Here is a 21,283-nt window from a genome sequence, read left to right as displayed (position 1 = left end):
CACTCTTATTTCAATGTCCCATATCACATAAATATGACCATAAATCATCTCTAAATCATGAGGGAGAGGTATCCTTCTCATAATGAGATGCTGAGAAAGCTTTTGACAAAATCCAAGACTCCTTCATGAAGAAAGTCCTGGAGAGACTGGGGATAAAAGGGACATACTTCAGCATAATAAGTGAAAATTACAGCAAACCTATAGCCAACGTCAAATTAAATGGAGAGAAACTCAAAACAATTCCACTAGCATAAGGAACACAACAAGATCGTGCATTCTATCCATATCTAGTCAATGTTGAATTTGAAGTTTTAGCTAGAACAATAAGACAATAGAAGGAGACAAAGGCTTTACAAATTGAAAAGGAAGAAAATGAAGTATTGTTATTTGAAGATGATATAATGATATATACGTTATGCTAAATTTCCATCAGGGAACTTCCACAGCTGATAAACACTTTCACTAATATTGGTGGATACAAAACTAACTTAAAAAATACTACTTGCCATCCTAAACATTAAAGACAACCAGACTGAAAAAGAAAGCAGAGAATAATATCCTTCACAACAGCTACAAATAATATAAAATATCTTAGGGGTAATTCTGACCAAGCATGTGAAAAAGTGAAAGGCCTGTATAACAAAAACTTCAAGTCTTTGAAGAGAGAAATTGAAGATGACATTAGAAGATGGAACGATCTCCCATGCTCATATTAAAAATGGTCATCCTACCAAAAGCAAGCTGCAGATTCAATGCAGTCCCGATAAATATTTCAAAACAATTTTTACAGATCTGGAAAGGACAACACTCCACTTCATTAAAAGAAAAAAACTGGGATAAAGCTGTCTGTATAATAAAAGGACATCCAGAGGTAGCATCATCCCTGATTTCAAGCTGTGCTATAGACCTATAGCATTAAAACCTGTATGACAGTGGCATAAAAATTGACAAGCTGATCAATGGAATAAAATTGAAGAACCAGATGCAATCCACACATACATAGACAACTAATGTTTTAATAAAGAAGCAAAAATACACAATGGAAAAAAGAAAGCATCTTTAACAAGCAGTCCTAGTCTAACTGGATGTCTGCATGTAGAAAAATGCAAATATCTATTATATGGAAGAGTTTCTTGATGTGGGATGTCCGTCTGTGTGTTGCGAATATGTGCTGGTTTTGTTGGTTTGATGAATAAAGCTGTTTTGACCAATGGCCAGTCAGAATAGAGCCAGGTGGGAAATCCAAACAAAGATGTAGAGAGAAGGAAGGTGGAGGCAGGGAGATGCCGTGTAGCTTCCCAGGGAAGCAAGATGTGAGGTAACAAGCCATTAGCCATCCTGGTAAAATACAGACTATAAGAAATGGGTTAATTTATATGTAGAGAGAGCCAGTAAGACTCCTGGCCTATTCGCCAAACAATTATAATTAACACTAAGCCTCAGAATGGTTATTAGGGAACTGGTGGGCAGGAGAAAAAAAACTACAACTGCTTGTTTTTATGTTGCCTTTATATAAGTCGCATATTAAACTGGTCATGGGGCTCATGTCTTTAACCTCAGTACTTGGGAAGTTGAGTTAGGCAGATATCTGTGGCTGCAAGGCCATCCTAATCTATATAAATAGGCTTCATGCCATCAAAGACTAAATAGTTAGACTCTGACTCAAAAAACAACCATCCAAGCCAACAATAAAAAAAATACTCAGAAAACAAAATTATAGCCCTTGAGCCTTGATTAAATAATGTTTTCAGTGAATCATAAAAAGTAAATGTTTTGCAGTTTTAAAAAATCTCTCAAATATATTGGGATCAGGCCTGTCCCTATCACTTAATTGGAATAATAATTTTAAAAAAATTTATATTTCATTGGAGTAAGTTATTATATTTACATGGTGATTTTCAACCATGTGTGAATTTGGTTCCGAGGAGCCATTTTTTGGTCTGTCAAAACACAGCTTTGCTATGTCAAAAATGTAGAGACTGCAGATGTCACTAAACAAGGAAAAAAATTCTTGCCCTTCGCAACTAAGAATTTTATATCAAATTTCATGTTACTTTGGGGGATAATTGCACAGGCAAACCTCTCAGAATTGGCCCAGGAATCCTAGCATCATCAATGGATGAAGTGGTTGCTGATTCATCAACATTAGTGCTTTTTTTGAAAGACTGATTTTTTTTTTATGGATGGAATTTTCTCACAAAAATTCTAGGCCATAATAATACCATATTTTCAAAGGAGATGTTTATCTTGGCATGTATTCCTAAAATCATTTTGAAAATCTGGCATGTTATTTTATTAATTGACCCTAGAAAAGGTTCTGAGTTATAAATCCAACTATGGTTGTGTGCGACAGCCTCGAAACCTGCTTTAAATAAAGACCTCAAGTACTGGCTTCTGATGTGTGGGTGTTGGCAGGTTACCTTACCAGCCTGCCATCTGTCCCCTCCCAAACTTCTCTCAGAATGTTTCTTCATAAGAATAAATGGTTCTCAGATCAAAACAAGGGATTGTCCTTGTCATCGTTCTCTGAATCTGAGAGGTGATGGAAGTTTATTGTTTCGTAGGTCTTCACTTGCCACAAACAGAAGTAAGTTGAAAAAGGAGTGTTTGATATTCAGGATCTGAGACCAACATATATGCACATACACATAGTAGGTACACAAACACAAATGTATAGTATTCTGCATTATTCTGGATTTTTTTCTCTCATGCTAATGTCACTTACCCACAACCCTTTGGCACTTCTTTAACAAACTTATGGGATTTTCTTTTCTATGAGTACATGAAAGGAAGCATAATTTGGGTTTCTTAAACATCCAGAGGATTTCATTATTTCTATTTTCTGCTATCCATTTTAGCTCTATTATTTATGGCCTTTTAATTTGCATTTGATTGTATTCTAATGTTCGGTTTAACAGATAATTCTCAGTTCTTATTAATTTTTACTATAGATTTAGGTTAATGCTTTAATAGTTTTGCTCAATAGATGTAAGAATGTAACTACAAATATTCATTTCTAAATTTAATCCTCCAAATATTATCTTTTTAAATAATAGTTTTGTTCAATATCTGGATAAGCAAATGGCTAGAAATCATTCATTTATAATCATTTAATATACAAAGTATTGTATTTTAAACTATAAATGGTTTTAAGTATATATTTTAAAAATTCCCATGAATTTAACAGATTTTGCTCTTTATTCTTTAACTGACAGTTTAGGATGCTACAGATTTGATATAGAAATCTTTCTGTAGGATATTTTCTATTTCTGATATTTGCTCTGTGTCCCAATAAAAGTTGAAATTTGTACATAATTAGCATTTTTCCTGTAAAATTGAACATTGTTCTATTACTGAGTTAATATATACATATTAGCTTGTGTGTGTGTGTGTGTGTGTGTGTGTGTGTGTGTGGTATGTGTGTGTATACAGATGTGAAAAGATGAACCCATACTTACTAAGGTAAATACAATATAGCTATTTAAGTAATTTTATCTTACTAATTGATGATCTTATTTAGATGTCATTAACTTAGAAACGATTTTCTAGTATGATATTAACATTTATCATTATAATATGTTTCATTTATGTATTAGAAACAATATTATATGTCCCATACACACTGAAACTTTCACAAGGTTTTTCAGTGTTACAGTCATTCAAGCAAATGAGGAAGTTAAATTACAAATCATAAAATTTGTTTATTCATCTTCAACGTGAGAATGTGTGTCTCTGTGTATGTGTATGCATGGGCGTTTCTGTGTGCATGTGAGCATGTGTGTGTGATTATGTGAGCATTCATGTGGTTGTATGCTTGTGTTTGCCTGTGTGTGCATATGGTTGAGTCTGTGTATCAGTATATCTGTCTGTGTATGACACATATTTTCTGTACTCTCAAAAAGTAGTCTTCTATTATAACATTGGTAATTTGAATAGTGGTGCAGTAAATATGGCATTTCATTTGTTCAGTTTGATGCAATTTGTTGTACACTCAGGAGGAGGATCACATAGTTGTTCAGTCTTTAGTTTTTGAGGAACCTCAATAATGACTTCATAGTGACTCACTTAATTTACCCTCTTGCCAACAATATTTAGGTATTCTTTTTTAAATTAATTAGTTTTACATCCACACCACAGTTTACCCTCCCTTCTTTCCTCCAGGTCCCAGTCCCCCTGACTCTTACTCAAGCGCTATCGCCACCCACAAATCCACTTCTCCATTTCTGTTCAGCAAAATGCAGGCCTCATGGATATCAACAAAACGTCTTTCTTTAGAAATGTCAAAACTTCAGAACTTAAGCTAATGGCATTGTACCACCTGGGCTTATTTTCACACAGAAGAAGAGGCAGACTTATAGCTCCTCCTTCTCTGGATAAGCACCCAGCTTTCTCCCAGCTTTCTGGACACCATTTGCTAAAGAGACTATTTGCCTTCCCAGATTGTTTTTTGTTCCATTTTAGCATGAAGAGAAGTTAAATCATCTCACTTGATCTTTCTACACTGATCAGTATAATATTATTAAATGCAGAAATCACTTTTGACAAAAACAAGATCTCTTCATGATATATCCAGGAGGAGATATTAGGGATACAAAGGGCACACTTCAACACAATAAAGGCAGTTTACAGCAAGCCCAGAACTGACATCAACCTAAATGGAAAGAAACTCAAGAAGAGGATCAAGACAAGGATGTTCACTCCCTCCACACCTATTCCATACATTACTTGAATTCTTCTCTAGTGTAATATGACAATTGGAGGAAAACAGTGGGAAATAGGGATGGGGAAAGTCAAACTTTTTTTTATTTGGAAATGATGTAATTTTATACATAAAAGATCCTTAAAAATCCATGTGGATTTGGTCCTGTACATAGATAGACATGGATGTATATGTGATATGGAAATTACTCTCTTAAGATGTAGTCATAATTTTGTTTGACTTTTGTTGTTTTTTCTTTTTGTGAACAATTTAAAATTACACTGGAGGAAACAAATTCAAAACTACTCTTGAGAGCAAATATCATGAAGATAATATCCTTTTGCAATTTAACCATCTCATAAACATCCCCTTGTCTATTTGATTTATAACCAGGTATATATGATGGGAATAAAGGTAACACAATCTTTGGTGTGAATTGAGCCTCAATAGAGATCCAATCAGAATTCAGCTTAAGGATGTAGATAGAAGGGATAATGTAAAGTATGACTGTGATGATGTGTTATTGATTAAACATAAGTGGGTAAATTATTTGGAATAACTTGAAATCGAAGAGTTTCAAAATGAAATGTGTCTCATGAGTTGCTCTCAGTTTCAATTATGTCGTTAAGATTGTATCTCTCAACTGATGTTTATTTTGTATTTATGAATGTTAGATTTAAAGAGACAATGTTGACTCTTTTCATTGCCCGTAATAGGTTTTTAATAGGAAACATTAATGTGAGTTATTAGCAATCTAATATGTATTTTGGAATATGCTGTTTTAATTAGCTGGTATAATTTTGTAGAAGTTGACATCAGAAGATTAAATACATGACAGTTATGTGAAAATTAAGTGAATTTGCAAATGCTTGACAAATTTATTAAATGTCAAATGCTTAATAAGCATGCAATTGACAGAATAATATATATAAAGGCATGAGGTAGTGTGGATAAATGGAATAGACAGAGACCTGTCTGAACTGGGATACTTTCTCTTAATGTTGGTAAGCTTTAAACTTTCTGAATTATTTTTAAAAAGATTAAGAATGATTCTTCATAGAATTTTAAGAATCTGGGTAATTTATATGTAAGGCTCCTGGTTTATATGAATTTACAACTTCTTCATACTACATTTTTAAGTTGTAAATGTGGTATCCCTGAGATTTGTGCCCTCAGGTCATGTAGCATATTAGAGAAATGTGCAGGACGTCACTCAGCTCCTACGGGTTATGTAAGCATTAACACCTGGCACTCCTGGTGGCCTTGTGACCCTTTAGATGAAGATGGTGTTGATCACTTGAGAGAAGGAAAGCAGACAATTGTGCTTCTAAACCAATTTAGCCAGTGTATTTGGGGAAACCCCAGTGCACACAGGAGGCATTTTTAGCAAAGCCTTCACAAATATACAGGTTATGTAACCCGGTCTCCCCACTTAGAGATAAAAGAATGTCATAGCCTTCAGAGGATTCTGAACTGAGGTGCTTAAACCCACTTCTCTCACACCAACTGCCTCTCCCTGTAGGAAGCAAAGTAACTTTCTTTTTCACAAACCAGCACCTACCTAAGATTGCATTATAGTTATCATACTCATTTTCTCTACTATCCATAACGTACCCATTTCCTTAAAATTGATTTTACAATCATTCCTTTAAAGATCTATGAACTCAGCGATATGTACAGTTTAAACGGCACAACCATTTTTTCCTATCTTTATAATAATTTAAATATTTTGGTGACTTTTTTTACAGCCAGCAAATTCTGACCTCTAGTCAGCTTCCAGCTCTGACTAAGACCACAGGTATTGTCAATCCCTATCTTAAAGATGCCAATTCACAGAGTTCTATGGGGTGATTCTACTCACCTACATGGCATGAAATGCTGTAGCACCAATTCTCTTTGGTCTTAATAATAAAAACTCAGAGTCAGCTATCAGAGGTGAAAGCTGAATGATCAGAGAAGCAGAGCAGCCAGCTGCTAGAGTTCTTACCTCTACCAGTGTTCAGACCAAAGGGGCCATTCTGCCAGCAGACCACATCCTCAGACTGCCAGCCTCAGACTGCTTCACACTGACTGCTGCTCAGACTGCACCGAGCTCCTGCCTCCTCCCACCTTATACTCCTCTCTATGCCCATCCATATCACACCTGTCTCTACCACCCTAATGTTGGAATTTAAGGTGTATGATCCCAAGTGCTAGAATCACATTTATATGCGCTCCATTTATCTTTTAGACTGTATCAATTTCATATAGCACAGAGTGATTTTGAACTAGCAGAGATCCATCTGCCTCTGTCTCCTGATTGCTGGGATTAAAGGTGTGCGCCACCACTGCCTGGCCTTTATTGCTAACTAGTGTGGCTAGCTCTGCACTCTGATCTTCAGGCAAGCTTTATTTGTTATAGCATAAACAAAATATCACCACAAAAATGTTGTATGTACTAGAAGTCTATTATCAAAAGCGTGTATTTACTTCACCTAACTAGCTAATAAAATGGATCAATATACAAAGTGAGCACAATTTGGTTTCTGCTGGTATGTCAGGTGATGCAATTAGCTCAGTGAAGATAATCCACGCTCTGCTCATCTGAGAAGTGGTTTCAGCCACTGTCAAGAATCATCCACTAATACAAGCCAACCAGCCCAGAAAATTGCACCAGGGATACATGAAGCTAAATCTAACATGATTATTGATAAGGGAAATATTCAGCATAGCTATTCCAAGGTACTGTGCTACTTTGGAAGGCATAAAGTGTCTCATTTCATTATGAAATAGTACAAGCCAATCAATAATATATACAGATTTCTCATTTGCTGCTAAAAACTTAAGCATAATGGGAAAATTTTAAATCTGGGACTTGAAAAGGCATTTAAATATCATTTTGGCTATTCCCTTGCTACAGAACAGGTTTAATTCAATTTTCATAGATCACTATTGATTCTAGGTCTACAAATCCACAATGAAAAAAAATCACACCTGGCATATTTTAAACTCCTCAAAATCTGACCTTTTTTGGTCACCTCGGTATAATCCATAAAAATGCAAAAACTCATTATTTCATCTACCTTAGAAATTAGAAATAAATTATAATCAACATACCATATAATTTAAATATGAAAGTATATCTTCAAAGCTAGCTTATAAAAACAATACTATAGGTTATATTCATATCTTTTACTCTAAGCAAAGCATGTACAATTTCATAGAGTGTTTTGGAAATACTCCCAAAATAATATCTAGAAACAGTCAAAGTATGTGCTCCTACTTTGCATTCTTCTGGAGCCTTTCCTCTACTTTATGAATTATATTTTATGAAATAGGTACCACTGTAATCATTAATGAAATTCCTTGTACCAACTAGGATTAGAGAGCAAGCCTAATTGAAAGGCCCTTTAAAAAGCACAGCTCCTCTAACCTCGCAACCACAGCCCTGTTCATTCCCATATAACCCAGGGATTCTGAGTCCACAGAAATGGATTGGAGTCAAGAAATTATAAAAACACCATTTAGGATGGTTCTAAGGCAAGTGCATTGATTCTGGTAGCCATAGGTCTTCAGGGTCTACAGTGATTTTTTGTATGGAAGCTAGCAAGACTATTTTAAGGTTGTGATGATTCCTCAAGACATACTTCCTTTTTAAGGTGTGAAGGAATCTCAAGGAAAAAAATTAAACAGGTGGTACGATTTCCTAAGGAAATGGTTGGTAACTTTTGAAAGGGATGAATCCTATGGGACTGACTTTTCAGTCTTTCCCACGATTGTATCAAAGCATTATATCTAGTCATGAGTCAACTCTCACACATAAGATTTTCTTGAAAAGTATCATATGCCATTAAATTTATTTGTGATCATGGAAGGGAACATTGTATTCTATTGGGGGTCTAGCTTTTATCTTTGTAAGTTCCCTTCTCTCTTTGGGTTCTTCTTTTTCTGTGTACAAATGTTTCAGCATAATATTTAATTCTATATAGGTATTTATTTTATAAAATGATCTGTCCTATAACATTAGACATGATATGACTCTATTGAATTTTATCTGCTTTCATGCTTTTTCTGTTTCTTTTTTTTCTTCTCAATTTAATGAGCTGTTTGGGAACTTTAAACAGTGTATTTTGACCATATTCACACGCTTACCACTGATCCCATATCCATCCACACTTCCCTACCCTCCCTTTTTGTGTGTTCACTTTGTTTTTATTTTTTAAACCCCTGATGTACTGTTGGATGTGAGGTCTTCCACTGAAGAGAGAGAAATAACTCATAAGTGGACCCACTTTCAAAGAACACTCTTCCTCAACCAGAAGCTACTGATTACCAAGAACTCCTCAGCTAGGGGTGGGACTTCACAACAACCTCTTTCTTCTATGCTGCAATATTGTCTGCTTTATGCTTACATAGGTCTTGTGCATGCTGTCATAACTGGCCTGTCAAACATATAGCTACCTTGCTGTGTCTGGATAACATGGTTTCACTGTAGTCATCTGTAGCATGAAAAACAAAAGACCCAGAGAGTGATATTGGGGTTCAAGCTTCAAGCTAAAGATCAGAAAAGCAAAGTAGCCAGCCGCTAGCTCTTACCACTACCTCAGGCTGAAAGGGCTGATCTTGCTGCCTCTCCTCAGCAAGGCTGTTGAATCCTGAGACTGAATGTCTTCCTATCCTCACTGTGACTGATACTAAGACCTTGCTCCTGTCCTATATAACTCCCTAATGGTGTGATTAAAGGCATGTGATCCCAGGTGCAGAGACCATCTTTGTGTCAGCTGTTTCTCTTTAAGACTGTATCAATCTTGTGTAGATCTGGGTGGCCACAGACTCACAGAGATCTATTTACCTCTTAATCCTAAATCCTAGGATTAAAGGGGTGAACAGCTCCTTCCTGGCTTCTGGCTCCTGGGATTAAAGGTGTGTCCCTGACTACTATGGCTTGTGGCTAATTTTGCTTTCTGAATCCTGAGGCAAGATTTAATAAATCACAAAGAATGTATCACCACAGTCATCTACCATGTCTGGCTCTTAAAGTCTTCCTTCCTGTGTTCCCCAGTCATTCCTGACAGTTGGAGGAGGGTGTGGGCTACAAATGTCCCATGTAGGACTGATTATTCTGCAGTGTCTGATGTTCTTCACCTTGGCCAGGTGTGGGTCAGATAAGCCTATCTGATGAGGTTCTGGAGGAGCAGTCCTCTATGGATAAGTCAATAGGAGCCAGTATAATCTTATGCCCTTTTAGCACAGAAATATTAGTGGGCTCTCTCTTAGTATCCATTACCTATCTTGAAGTAAGTTCTTGACTCCATAACAGACATGGGATCAGTCTTGTTGAGTAATCTTTTAATAAACAGTAAAATAGTGATTATTCTATGATATTCTTGCCTCTGTATGTGTCTGAAGCATGCAAATAACTATTATAGGCATTTAAAAATTTTAAGTTTATCTAATAAGATAGAATATTAATTTGTAGGAATTTCTGTTTGTACCCACAGTTAAACACTGAACTGAACCCAAGGAACCCAGTGGCAGAGAGAGAGGAACGATGAGCAAATTGGCAAAGAATGGGTTGGCAAAACCAGCAGAGACAGCTGATCTGAACAGGGGAGAGCTCTTGGACCCCAGACCAACAGCTGGGAACCAGCATGGAACTGATCCAGACCCCCTGAATGTGAGAGTCAGTGAGGAGGCCTAGGCAACCTATGGGGCCCTGGGCAGTGGATCAGTGTTTATCCCTGGCATACAAACAGACTTCGTGTGTCCATAACACAAAGAAGGATGCTCTCTCAGCCTGGACACTTAGGGGAGTGCCTGGACCCTGCCCTGAGTGAAATGACAGACTCTAGATATCCTCTATGTGGAAGGAAGTGGTGATAGGGTGGGAGGCTGGGGGTGATCGTGGGGGGTTGCAGGAAGAGGGGAGGGAGAGGGAACTGGGATTGACATGTGAAACAAGTTATTTAAATTTAAAATAATAAAATAAAATAAAAAAGAATTTCTGTTTGTGACATAAAACACTAATATTCTATTATATACATTTAAAGAGAGCTGTTTCTACTACTGAAATAAGAAAATACTCATTTTAATACATTTTAATGTAAACTCTATTATGACTTTATAAATATAAAGTATTAATAGTTGCTTTTTGTTTATGACAGTTTTTTTTTATTTTTAATTCTGTGTATTTGGTGGTGGGAAGGGTATGTGCATGTGTAAGTGCAATACCCACAGATGCCAGTAGAGGGAGAGAGATTCCCTGAAGCTCTCTTAGCTCTGAGCCTTCTCTCCAAACCTAATGTGCCTTTTTCTAAGTGTAAGTAACTTTCAAGGCAATAAGGAAAAACTTAGCCACTTTATGAATTTTCAGATCGAATACTGACCTCAGAGACACGTTTCTTCACATTTGAGAAAATTTATGACTATATTCCTGCAAATAAGTAGATGATAATATATTCTAAGTTATCTGACTACAACATAGCCTCCAGAATTTAACTCAATGTTTAAAAAAAAAAGTAGCTGTGTATAACACATTACTTTGTATTAAGATTCTTTTAATCTTCAAAAACATGTGAAGACCTTTCAAGAAATGCCCAATATTTAGTCTTAGAACTTTTTTAAATTTTCAATAGTTTGCTACTCAATACATAAACAAGATAGTACAGAAACACTAGGAAGTTGAAAGTATGGTATTTAATAGTATCAATGGTATCCAGGAGTTAAAATCAGGTATCTATCTTGATGTAAAGTTAAAGCAAAAAGATAGCAAGTGGGCAAACACAGTTTTCCCCAGAGCACACTGGTGTCTTCCAAAATACCTGTGTACCACCCACTTCCCAGGAGCATCTGTTTTGCCTTCAATTTCTTTTTCTTATTACGCTGCTCGTAATTGGAGAAAATTTAATATAGTTCTCTTGTTTATTGATTCCAAAAATACAGTTTTGTTAAAATATTTCTAATTCCCCGAGGCATTTTATTGGAAATGCTTTCATTCACAAATTATTTTTGTAATGTAACAATTGCATTACATGTAGGGAGCTTAATGTTTTAACATTCATGGCAATTCATTAGGTGTGTATGGAGGGAGGGTTAATAAAGACTAAGACGTGGTCTGTGGCTGCACAGGAGCAGACTCTACTACTTACAAGTTGTTCACAAATTACTTTGAAATTATGCACTAGTTACTTCCAACAGTAAACACCTCTCTTGTTTAATGGTAAAATGTGAAACCCTAAGTACCTTGGAAGTGTTGATAAATAATTGGCATTGTAAACAGTTACATATTAAAACAAATAACATGACTTTTGAAGGTCTCTTACTTCATTTACAATTTTTAGTGAACAGTTTTCCTTGGTCATTAAGTACTCTTTGAAAATATAATTACAGTGATTCCATTTTAATCTGTTGTATGAGTAGTCATAGTTTATAGATAAAGCTTCTGTTGTTATACATTCTATTTCATTATGCTATTGGTGGTGGTGGTGGTGCTGGCTACGTGCGTGTGTGCATGCATGCGTACGTGTGCATACGTGTGTGTGTGTGTGTGTGTGTGTGTGTGTGTGTGTGACTATGGGCATGTGTATTCAATTCCATTTGTGTAGAAACCAGAGGACAGCTTTTGGGATTCAGTTCTCCCCTTCCTTTGGGGTTCTAGGGATTGAATTCAGAGTCATTGGTCTTGAACAGTAAGGGATTTTAGCCACTGAGCCCTTTTCTTGGCCCAGGTTTCCTCTCTATATAGTAACTCCTTTAAATTCATGGTCACCATTGAATATTTCCTTAGTATAAATTACATGTTAGTAATTATACTAATACAACAATACTCTGGGATCATGTTGATCCATGTTTTACTAGGCAACAATATGTGTATTTCAATTGTGTGAAATACTTTTATTTTTCCCTTTAGGAAAGCTAAAAGGTATTTACATAAAATTCAAAGAATTTCATGTAGAAAATGATTTACTCATGTGTATTTTTATATAAATGTTACTCAATTTTTTTCTGACATTAATCACTGGAATTTCATGGCTAGCCCATTAATTTTTTTTCTATTCATAAAATGAGCCCTTATTATGCATTCCTAAGATGTGAAGGACTAACAAAATGAGCTATAATGAAGACATCTGGGTCATTATTTGTCTGGGCATTTCTGTCCTATAGAAAATGACATTTTAGACAACTACATTTTTTTCTACCCATGTATTTGCAAAAAGTATATTTCCTTTTTTTGTACACTTTAAATTTTATTTTAAAATTCAGGACCTTAAGCAAATCTTCCCCAGTCTTCCACATCTGATTGATTGCCACTGGTCAGAAGCTTTGCGGGTTCTGCTGGAGAAGACAGTAGGGTCCCTTTGAATTCCTTGTGAGCACTGTTGCAAGTTTGAGACAGACGAGTATCTCTCAGTATTAATTGCTCCTTATTTCTTAATATTTGAAAGAAAAAATCTCCTAAATATTTTTCTTGGAACTTTGTGACCCAGTTTTATAACTTTTTTACATAAAACAAAATACTGTATTATTTTCATGATTAAGTCTTTGTTTCTCTTTTCTTTCCCATATGTCCAGCTTGGGATACAGGTTTTTATGTGTTTCTGGTCTTTGTAATCTGCATAGTTTGCCAGTCACTTTTCCTCATTTTTATCTGTGTCCTGTGTTAATGAATTTTGGAACTATGTCAAAATCACATTCTATATTCCACGATTTTTATTTTCTTCTCACTGTGGTGGCCTATTGCAATGGCTTTTGTTGTGTTAGTTTATGTGAAAAGTGATTTTTGTATATTGCTCAGAGATGACATTAAAGACAGCAGTTATAAACTGAACATTTTAGAAAAAATTTTGTAAAGACTGATATCACAAACATGTGTTGGATGTAAGGGGGTCACAAACAGATGTAGACTGTGGCTAGGCTTTGTCTACTGATAGCAGGATAATAGTTTCTGCCCTGGCTTATTGTAAGTAGCAGTAGTCAAAAAGAAGTCCTATACAGCAGATCACCCAATATAAATAAATGGCTAAGAGCAGCAGAAAGCTCATGGCAATCTCACCCAAAATCAACCATGAAATTGCTAGTAAAGGGGTGGATAAAGGAAAAAAGAAAAAAGAAGAGAGAAGAAAAATAAAGAAATGAGCAAGTGGCAGACAGGGAAAATTATGAAAACAAAGGAAAAATGCCAGTGTGAAATATCTTTAAGTTCATAGGAAATAAATTATAATATAAGAGGCTGGAGAGATGGACGTTAAGAGCACTGATTGTTGTCCAGAGGACCAAGTTCTGTCCCATGCACCCTTCTGGCTACGCACAGCCTCTGTAACCTTAGTTTCAAGGGATCTACTGCCATCTCCTGGCTTCCTATGACACTACAAGCAAGTGAAGCCTACAGAAACAAGCAGATAAAAAAGCCATATGCACAAATTAATGAATGTTAGTTTTTTAAATAAAAATAACATGATAATATGAAATGAAAGATTTGAAAACAAATACATTAAGTATTTATTTTAAATCTAAATTGCTCAAACTCACTTATTGAGAAATTATCCAGTTTGCAATACACAAATCAATATCAAATATCTTTTGAGTAAAGAAGTCAATCCAAAATTTCAGTGTTCCAGAATAGCTAAAAACTAATAAGGAATAACATACCAAAATTCAAGAAAGGAAACAAAGTGAGGATAGTATTTCTGATAAAAAAAATGTAGACTTCACTAAAAACAACCTTAAGTACTACAAATTAAAGATTGTATAAGTTAGCAAATCAAATAGAAAACTCTCACCTACATTTAAACTTAATAGAAACAATGACTTTTAACAGAGTAATTAAAACATGGAACAGTTGTAGTCACATAAAAAATTTGCTTAAATACTGAACAGAACCCAAGGAACCCAGCGACAGAGAGAGAGGAGCGAAGAGCAAATTGGCAAAGAATGGGCTGGCAAAACCAGCATAGACAGCTGATCTGAACAGGGGAGAGCTCTTGGACCCCAGACCAACAGCTGGGAGGCCAGCATGGGACCGATCCAGACCCTCTGAATGTGAGAGTCAATGAGGAGGCCTGGGCTACCTATGGGGTCCTGAGCAGTGGATCAGTGTTTATCCCTCGAATACTAACAGACATCGTGTGTCCATAACACAAAGAGGGTTGCTCTCTCTGCCTGGACTCTTAGGGAAGTGCCTGGATCCTACCCTGAATGAAATGATAGACTCTAGATATCCCCTATGCGGAAGGAATTGGCAATAGGGTGGGAGGATGGGGGGATGGTGGGAGGATGCGGGAGGAGGGGAGGGAGAGGGAACTGGGATTGACATGTAAAACAAGCTATTTAAAATTTTAAAAATTAATTAATTAATTAAAAAATTTGCTTTGCTGAGGCTGAGGGGTTATTACTCACTGGATAAAAACACTTGGTATGTAAGTGTGAGGACCTCAGTTAGAGTCCTCATCATCGGTGCAAGAAGAAGCCAGGCATGATTGGAAATGGTTGCACCCACAGAGTTGGATGGCAGATGTAGACAGAAACAGGAACATTGCTGGCCATCCAGCCTAACCATGGTCAAATTTCCAGTTGAATACAAGGCCCTGTCTTAAAGGAGTAAAGTAACAGTAAGTGATAGAGAAATACACTTAACATCCTAGCTGACCTTTTATTTTGAGCCTTCTCAGCCTGTGGGGTGTGATTTAAGCAACAGATTTGCTTTGTTCCTTGCCATCATTAACCCTGCAAGTCTTCTGCTTGCTCCCAGATGTCACCCAGAGCGCATATGCAAGAAGAGTCTGACTTGATCAATAATAATATGATTGTTTAGGACACATAGTTTTTCATAGATTATCCTTAAAACTGACTACTTCCACTAAGGTTCCTTCTGAGGTTGTCTCAAAGAGCCCTTCTCATCTCCGGGTATGTCTCATTTGCAGGCAGGACAAGACTCATCTCTATGGTCAGAGTGGTTGCAGCAGTCTGATTGCAGTGGGAGGAGTGAAGAAAAGATGTTTAATATATTTAAAGATAATATACAACAGTTTCTATATGTATTGCATTTGACTAGTTTATAGTTATGCTTTCTTTGGGTGGAAGCTAAATTTAAGTCAAAAAATGTGTGGTAACACAGTTTAACTTATCCCAAACTGGCCATGAAATTGCTTTTTAGCTGAGGGTAACCTTGAGTTTCTGATCTTCATGCAACCTTGAATGATGATATTGAATGAATAAGTCACCAAAGCATTTATCGTGTGCAGAGGACAGAAAGCAGCATTTCACACATGCTAGATAAGCACTCTTCTAGCAGAGATACCCACCAAATCCTTTGTTATTTGATGATGATGATGATGATGATGGGGACTAAATGCCATAGAAGGGAATAACTCTACAACTGAGTGATGTTTTTAGTTCACAGCTCTAGCATTGATGATGTATATTACTAGGAATTTACCATCATTAACTTTAAACCAAACTGGAGGAAGGATTATTACTTTGTGAAGGATATTTCAGTATCTTTCTTACCCGTGGTTTTCCCTCACTGGAGCAACAGACATTTCAGGCTTTGCTTCCAAGTGCAATATGTTGTTACAGAAAATAACCCTAAAGAAAATTGGCCAATTATCCAGACAATCCACTCTTTGGATTTTTCAATCTTGTTATAAAATAAAGATGCGTAGATAATGGTGCCACACTTGAAACTCTATTTAAAATTATACATTATAAAAAATGTAAAATGAGGAAATAGTGTGACTTCAAAAGTTACAAAATTCCATCTCTTGATAAATTACTGAATTTTTAGTTGTCTGACCAAACTGTATATGAAACTCAACTAAAATTTCTTCAAATAATTGCTATTGCTTTTTCCTATTCCACCAAGCATAGGGCCAGTGAGAGCAAATCACACAGGCAAAGTAAGAATGAACCTTTAAACACTCTTCCTCATGCAGAAAATGTACCTGCAAACAACAGAGACACCCAAGAAGCAATAAGAGCAAAGGATTTGGAGAGAAGAATAAAACAAATTGTCTTAAGTCTGTTTGGGGTAATTAATTTTATGGAGAGGCTACTTTGTTTTTCCAGCAATTCCCTGCATTTCTCTACACTGCTGTGACAATGAAGTACATGTTTGGGAAATAATTTTCAACTTAATTGCAGCAATCAGTGTGCATTCAGTCTAATAATGGCATTTTCTCCTTGTTTTACATGAATTTTTTTGTTCTTCTATCCTTCTGCTACCATTTTGCTTTATAATAAAATTTATAATATACCATTTTTTCTTGACTTACTGTGTTTTTTTCAATACTTAGTAATTATTCTGGGAGTTGCAACTGACACATTGATTTATAATAATGCATTCTCCAAAGTGTCCATGTTTTTTACCACTCTTGGATTTACAATACCAAACATGAACTTCATCAAAAATTTTAGTTCAAAATGTTTGTTTTCTTTTTAAGTTTTCTAAAAGACATGCAGTGTCTTGTGAGATATTTGAATTGTTTTGCTTCTTCTGATTTTGTTTTGCATTTTATATTCAGAAATTAGTTGATTTAAAATGTTGTCTGTTAAGTCAAATGTCTGGCTTCCTCAATGAAAGTTTGCTAAATTAGTTTCTCCACCCCTGTCCCTGGATATGGGTAATAATTTGATTCCTTACAAGGTTTACACTATTCTGTGTAAATATCAATATTCTGAACATTACAGTGTAGCAATATGGGAATGAGATTCAACCTTTTTCAGTGATTTGCTTTTACCACCTTTTTCAATCATTTGCTCATCTCCTAATTTGTCAAAGTCTACATCCATTGTTATTATGGTTATTTCAGTCACTGCTTTATTGACCCAATGGTGAGATAATGATTCAAAAGTGATTTCCTTTTATGCTTTGCATTAGTACATTATCCAACCTCTGTGTGTGTGTGTGTGTGTGTGTGTGTGTACCTGTGTTTGTGCACGTGCACATGTGTGAAAGTATGCCTGCTTGTCCTAGTGTATGAAAATGCATAGTTTTCATTTTCCATTTGTAAAGATCTGCAAAATCATTTAGAGGTGAGACATTGATTATGTCTTTTCAGGGGCATGCATGCTGTCGTCTGGGACACCAAGTGTGTACTGGAACTGTCTAAAGTTCCCCTTGCCATCTCTCATTGCTTGTTTTTTCTTTTTTAATTTTTGGTTGATCTCTCATCTGTAACTAGTATCAGTGTATCAGGTACTCCATGAGGAACATATGTCTGTATATTTTGCACAAATATGCAGTCACTGCTCTTTGTCTGGCATCTAATTAAATACAGAAAAGTCTTTGGTGTGGCAGCATACAGCCAAAATGATTATGGCAATTGTTTGAGAACAGGGTATGTATTTCATCTTGGTTCATATTTTACCAGTATTTGGTTTCCTGGTTTTCTCTGAAACGATTTCATCATTTTTCATAGCTGTTCTAAAGATAGGAAGATGATGATGAGCATTAAGCATAGGATTTCAAAAACCCTACTGTTGTATGAAATTCAGGCCCCCATCCTAAGAAAGTACTTCTAACAATTTCCTTCACAAACTTATTTTTGTGTGTGTACATGTCGAAATTTTGGTGATCCCTACCGTTAGTTTCAGGATTCCTTCCTAGGTCCTTGGATACTGAAAAAAGTATGTCTGTGAAGTATTTCTCTGAAAGTTCACATAAATGAACATAAGATGTCTCACACATTTGGTCTTTTCAGGTCAATAATGTAGTCACTATTTTTACCATGCAATGTTACTATTGATAAAATTTTGACAGCTAAATTGTCGTCTCTTTTAGGTGATGTGACCATTTTGGCATTTTATTTGATTTTGCCTTTTAGAATTTCATTTCTTTTGGAACATTCTAACATCTTTTTTCTCTATGACGAAATACCTTTCAATACGTATTGTGAAGGAATTTTTTCTCATTTATAACTTGAGAAACACATTTTTGAATTTGTATTATAATACTTGTTTAATTTAATTGATTGACTTTTTATTCAAGAGTATAGCTGTGTGTGAGAGAGACAGAGGCTGGGGGAGGCAGGGACAGAGACGGAGATAGAGATGAGGAAGAGAACAGAATGCTCAGTCCATTTCAATTATATTTAAATCTATCTTTCTTTGTCTCTTTTTTACCTTTTCTCTGTCTTTATGTTTGGTCTCTCATTTAAATAATCCTTCTTATTGCCTCTATATTACCTTAATACATTCAATTTGCCCATTCCTCTAAGGAAACTTAAATCATATGTGACTAAAAAGACATAAAATCTCGTCAAAGAAACCTCTTTGCAACAGTGACCATTAGAGAAGATCACAACCAAACAAAACACTACTATTATGGAACCCTTACCAATGGGTATAAAATAGTATTATTCCTGCGGCCCAGAAAACAGTGAATGAGAGGACGAGCAAAGATTGAAAGTCGAGAGGATCAGCAAGTTTACGGCGGGACTGTGTCTCCCAAATATCAGAATCTAAACCCATGAAGTTTCACTAACATCAACGTGACTGCCCAAATGCACACTGAATGAGGACACCAATGAGCTTCTGAAGCTTGATGGGAAAAAAACCATTGAGTTCTTAATCCTACCTATGTGAAAATCTATAAGCAACTAATGTAAGACAACCCTATTTTTATCCATTGCCCAAAGATCAGCCTTGAAATATACAAAGTGGTAGTATTATAAGAACTGAACAAATTATAATTAGGAAAAACTATATATATACATACATATATATATATATATATAAGTGATAGCAACATAAATTGACTTTTAAATTTTATTTCAGTTTCCCCTCCTTCCTGTTCCCCCATTCCCTTCTCATACCTCCCCTCTACTTCCTCTGTTTCTGTTCAGAAAGGGGAAGGCCTCTCGTGGGCCATAACAAAGCTAGGCATATCAAGTTTTGGTAAGACTAAGCACTGCCCTTGTATTAAGGGTGGGCAAGTCAAGTCAGTATGAGCAATAGGTTCCAGACAGACAGTAAAAGTGTTAGGAACAGCCCATCCTCCCATTGTTAGAAGCCCTACAAATACAATGAGTTATACAACTGTCACATGCATGTAGAAGATCTAGGTTGGTCCCTTGCAGGGTCCCTAGTAGTTGGTTTCCACTCTGTGAGTTCCTATGAGCCAGGTTAGCTGTTTCTGTAGGTAGCAAGATCATTAATTTGAAGGAGAGTAGAGAACCATGTATGAGAGGATTTGGAGGAGGGAAGGAGGGAATGTTGAAATGAAATCATAGAGTCAAAAAGAAAAGAAAGAAAGATTGTGACGAAATAGGTTGGGGGGGAATAGATCAGCTCCATTTCTGGTGAAGCTTATTAGTTCTCAGTACTGCACAGCCTTAGAAACGCCACCAGTGAAAATACAGGAAGAACACAAATCATTTCATTGCCTTAGCATGTCTTCCTTTTGCCGTTGCACCCAGAGTAGTATGCTGAATTATAACTTATTACTTCTGTTTCAGTCTGCTGTCTTCTTGGATCTTCCAGCTCATTTTATGCAAATACTGTATCGATTAAGTCTGTCTGTTAGTCCCTTGTACCATCCCTTATCTTCACGTTCATTTGAGCACTGCATGAAATGGAAAATTCTATTCTCTTAGCGCATCATTTTGCTCTTTTCTGAGATCAGAAGCATTATCCACAGCCTGAATCATTCTTAATCTTCTCCCATGTGTGCCTGATTTGTCTTTCTAGTTTTCTTTTTCACTTTCTTAATATTTACCTTATTCAAATAGAGCTATTTGCTGTGAATATTGCTTTCATTTGCTTCAATGACTGAGCTTTAAAAAAATCCCGTTGTTGCTAATCATATTGTTTATTTTCAAAAGATGGCTGATTTGCAACTAAGGTCGGCTTTGGAAAAAAATATCTTGAAAATTCATCAAACTACATATGTGAGAACAATTAATAATTTCTTAATTGTCCTAGGTTAGAGAGCTCTCTTGCTTGAAAGTATAAGGTAAGATGCGCTCTGCTATGGCTGTAAAGAAAAACCCTTCCCATCAAAACAGAGACTGATATGTCCATTTCATCTTTGCTCTGTTTGTTGGGTGAGGATTACTGGGCCTGTGTCCCTCCAGCTCTCTTTGGAAGATTCTACAGTCCCTGTGTCTTAAATGACTGAGGTTGAGGTACCACCCACCTATCCTCACTGTGTCTGACACACATCCTTGTCATTTCATGCAGGGCTGTACTTAGCTCTGACAATTACTTCACAACATTCCAACCATCAGTTCTTGCTGAAATTGAAAGTTTGCAGGACTCTGAGCTGAAGGAAACAAAGCAGGCTTGTAACTGGGTAGAAGTCCAGTTACCTGTATAGAGGAAGCAACCATGACAGCAGGGTTCCCCAAGTTCAGCCTACATGATATCGTGTTTAAATGTGTTAATATAACAAATACAGAGGGATAAATACTATGGGCAACTCTGTGTGGTTGGGGATATGTTTTATTCAACGAGGGCTAATCATTTTATTAAGATGAGTTCTGATTGGTTTTGATTTTTATAACTACTCAAATTATGGGTTTCATGGTGAAAAAAGTGATAACTCTTATGCTATCCTTCATATGTCCCTGGAAGTCAAACCACCTGCTTTTCAATCTCCAGAAATAAAGG

Source organism: Mesocricetus auratus, unplaced genomic scaffold (assembly GCF_017639785.1).
Source record: "Mesocricetus auratus isolate SY011 unplaced genomic scaffold, BCM_Maur_2.0 Super-Scaffold_100007, whole genome shotgun sequence".
Classification (NCBI taxonomy): Eukaryota; Metazoa; Chordata; class Mammalia; order Rodentia; family Cricetidae; genus Mesocricetus; species Mesocricetus auratus.
Note: the sequence above shows the minus strand (reverse complement) of the source record.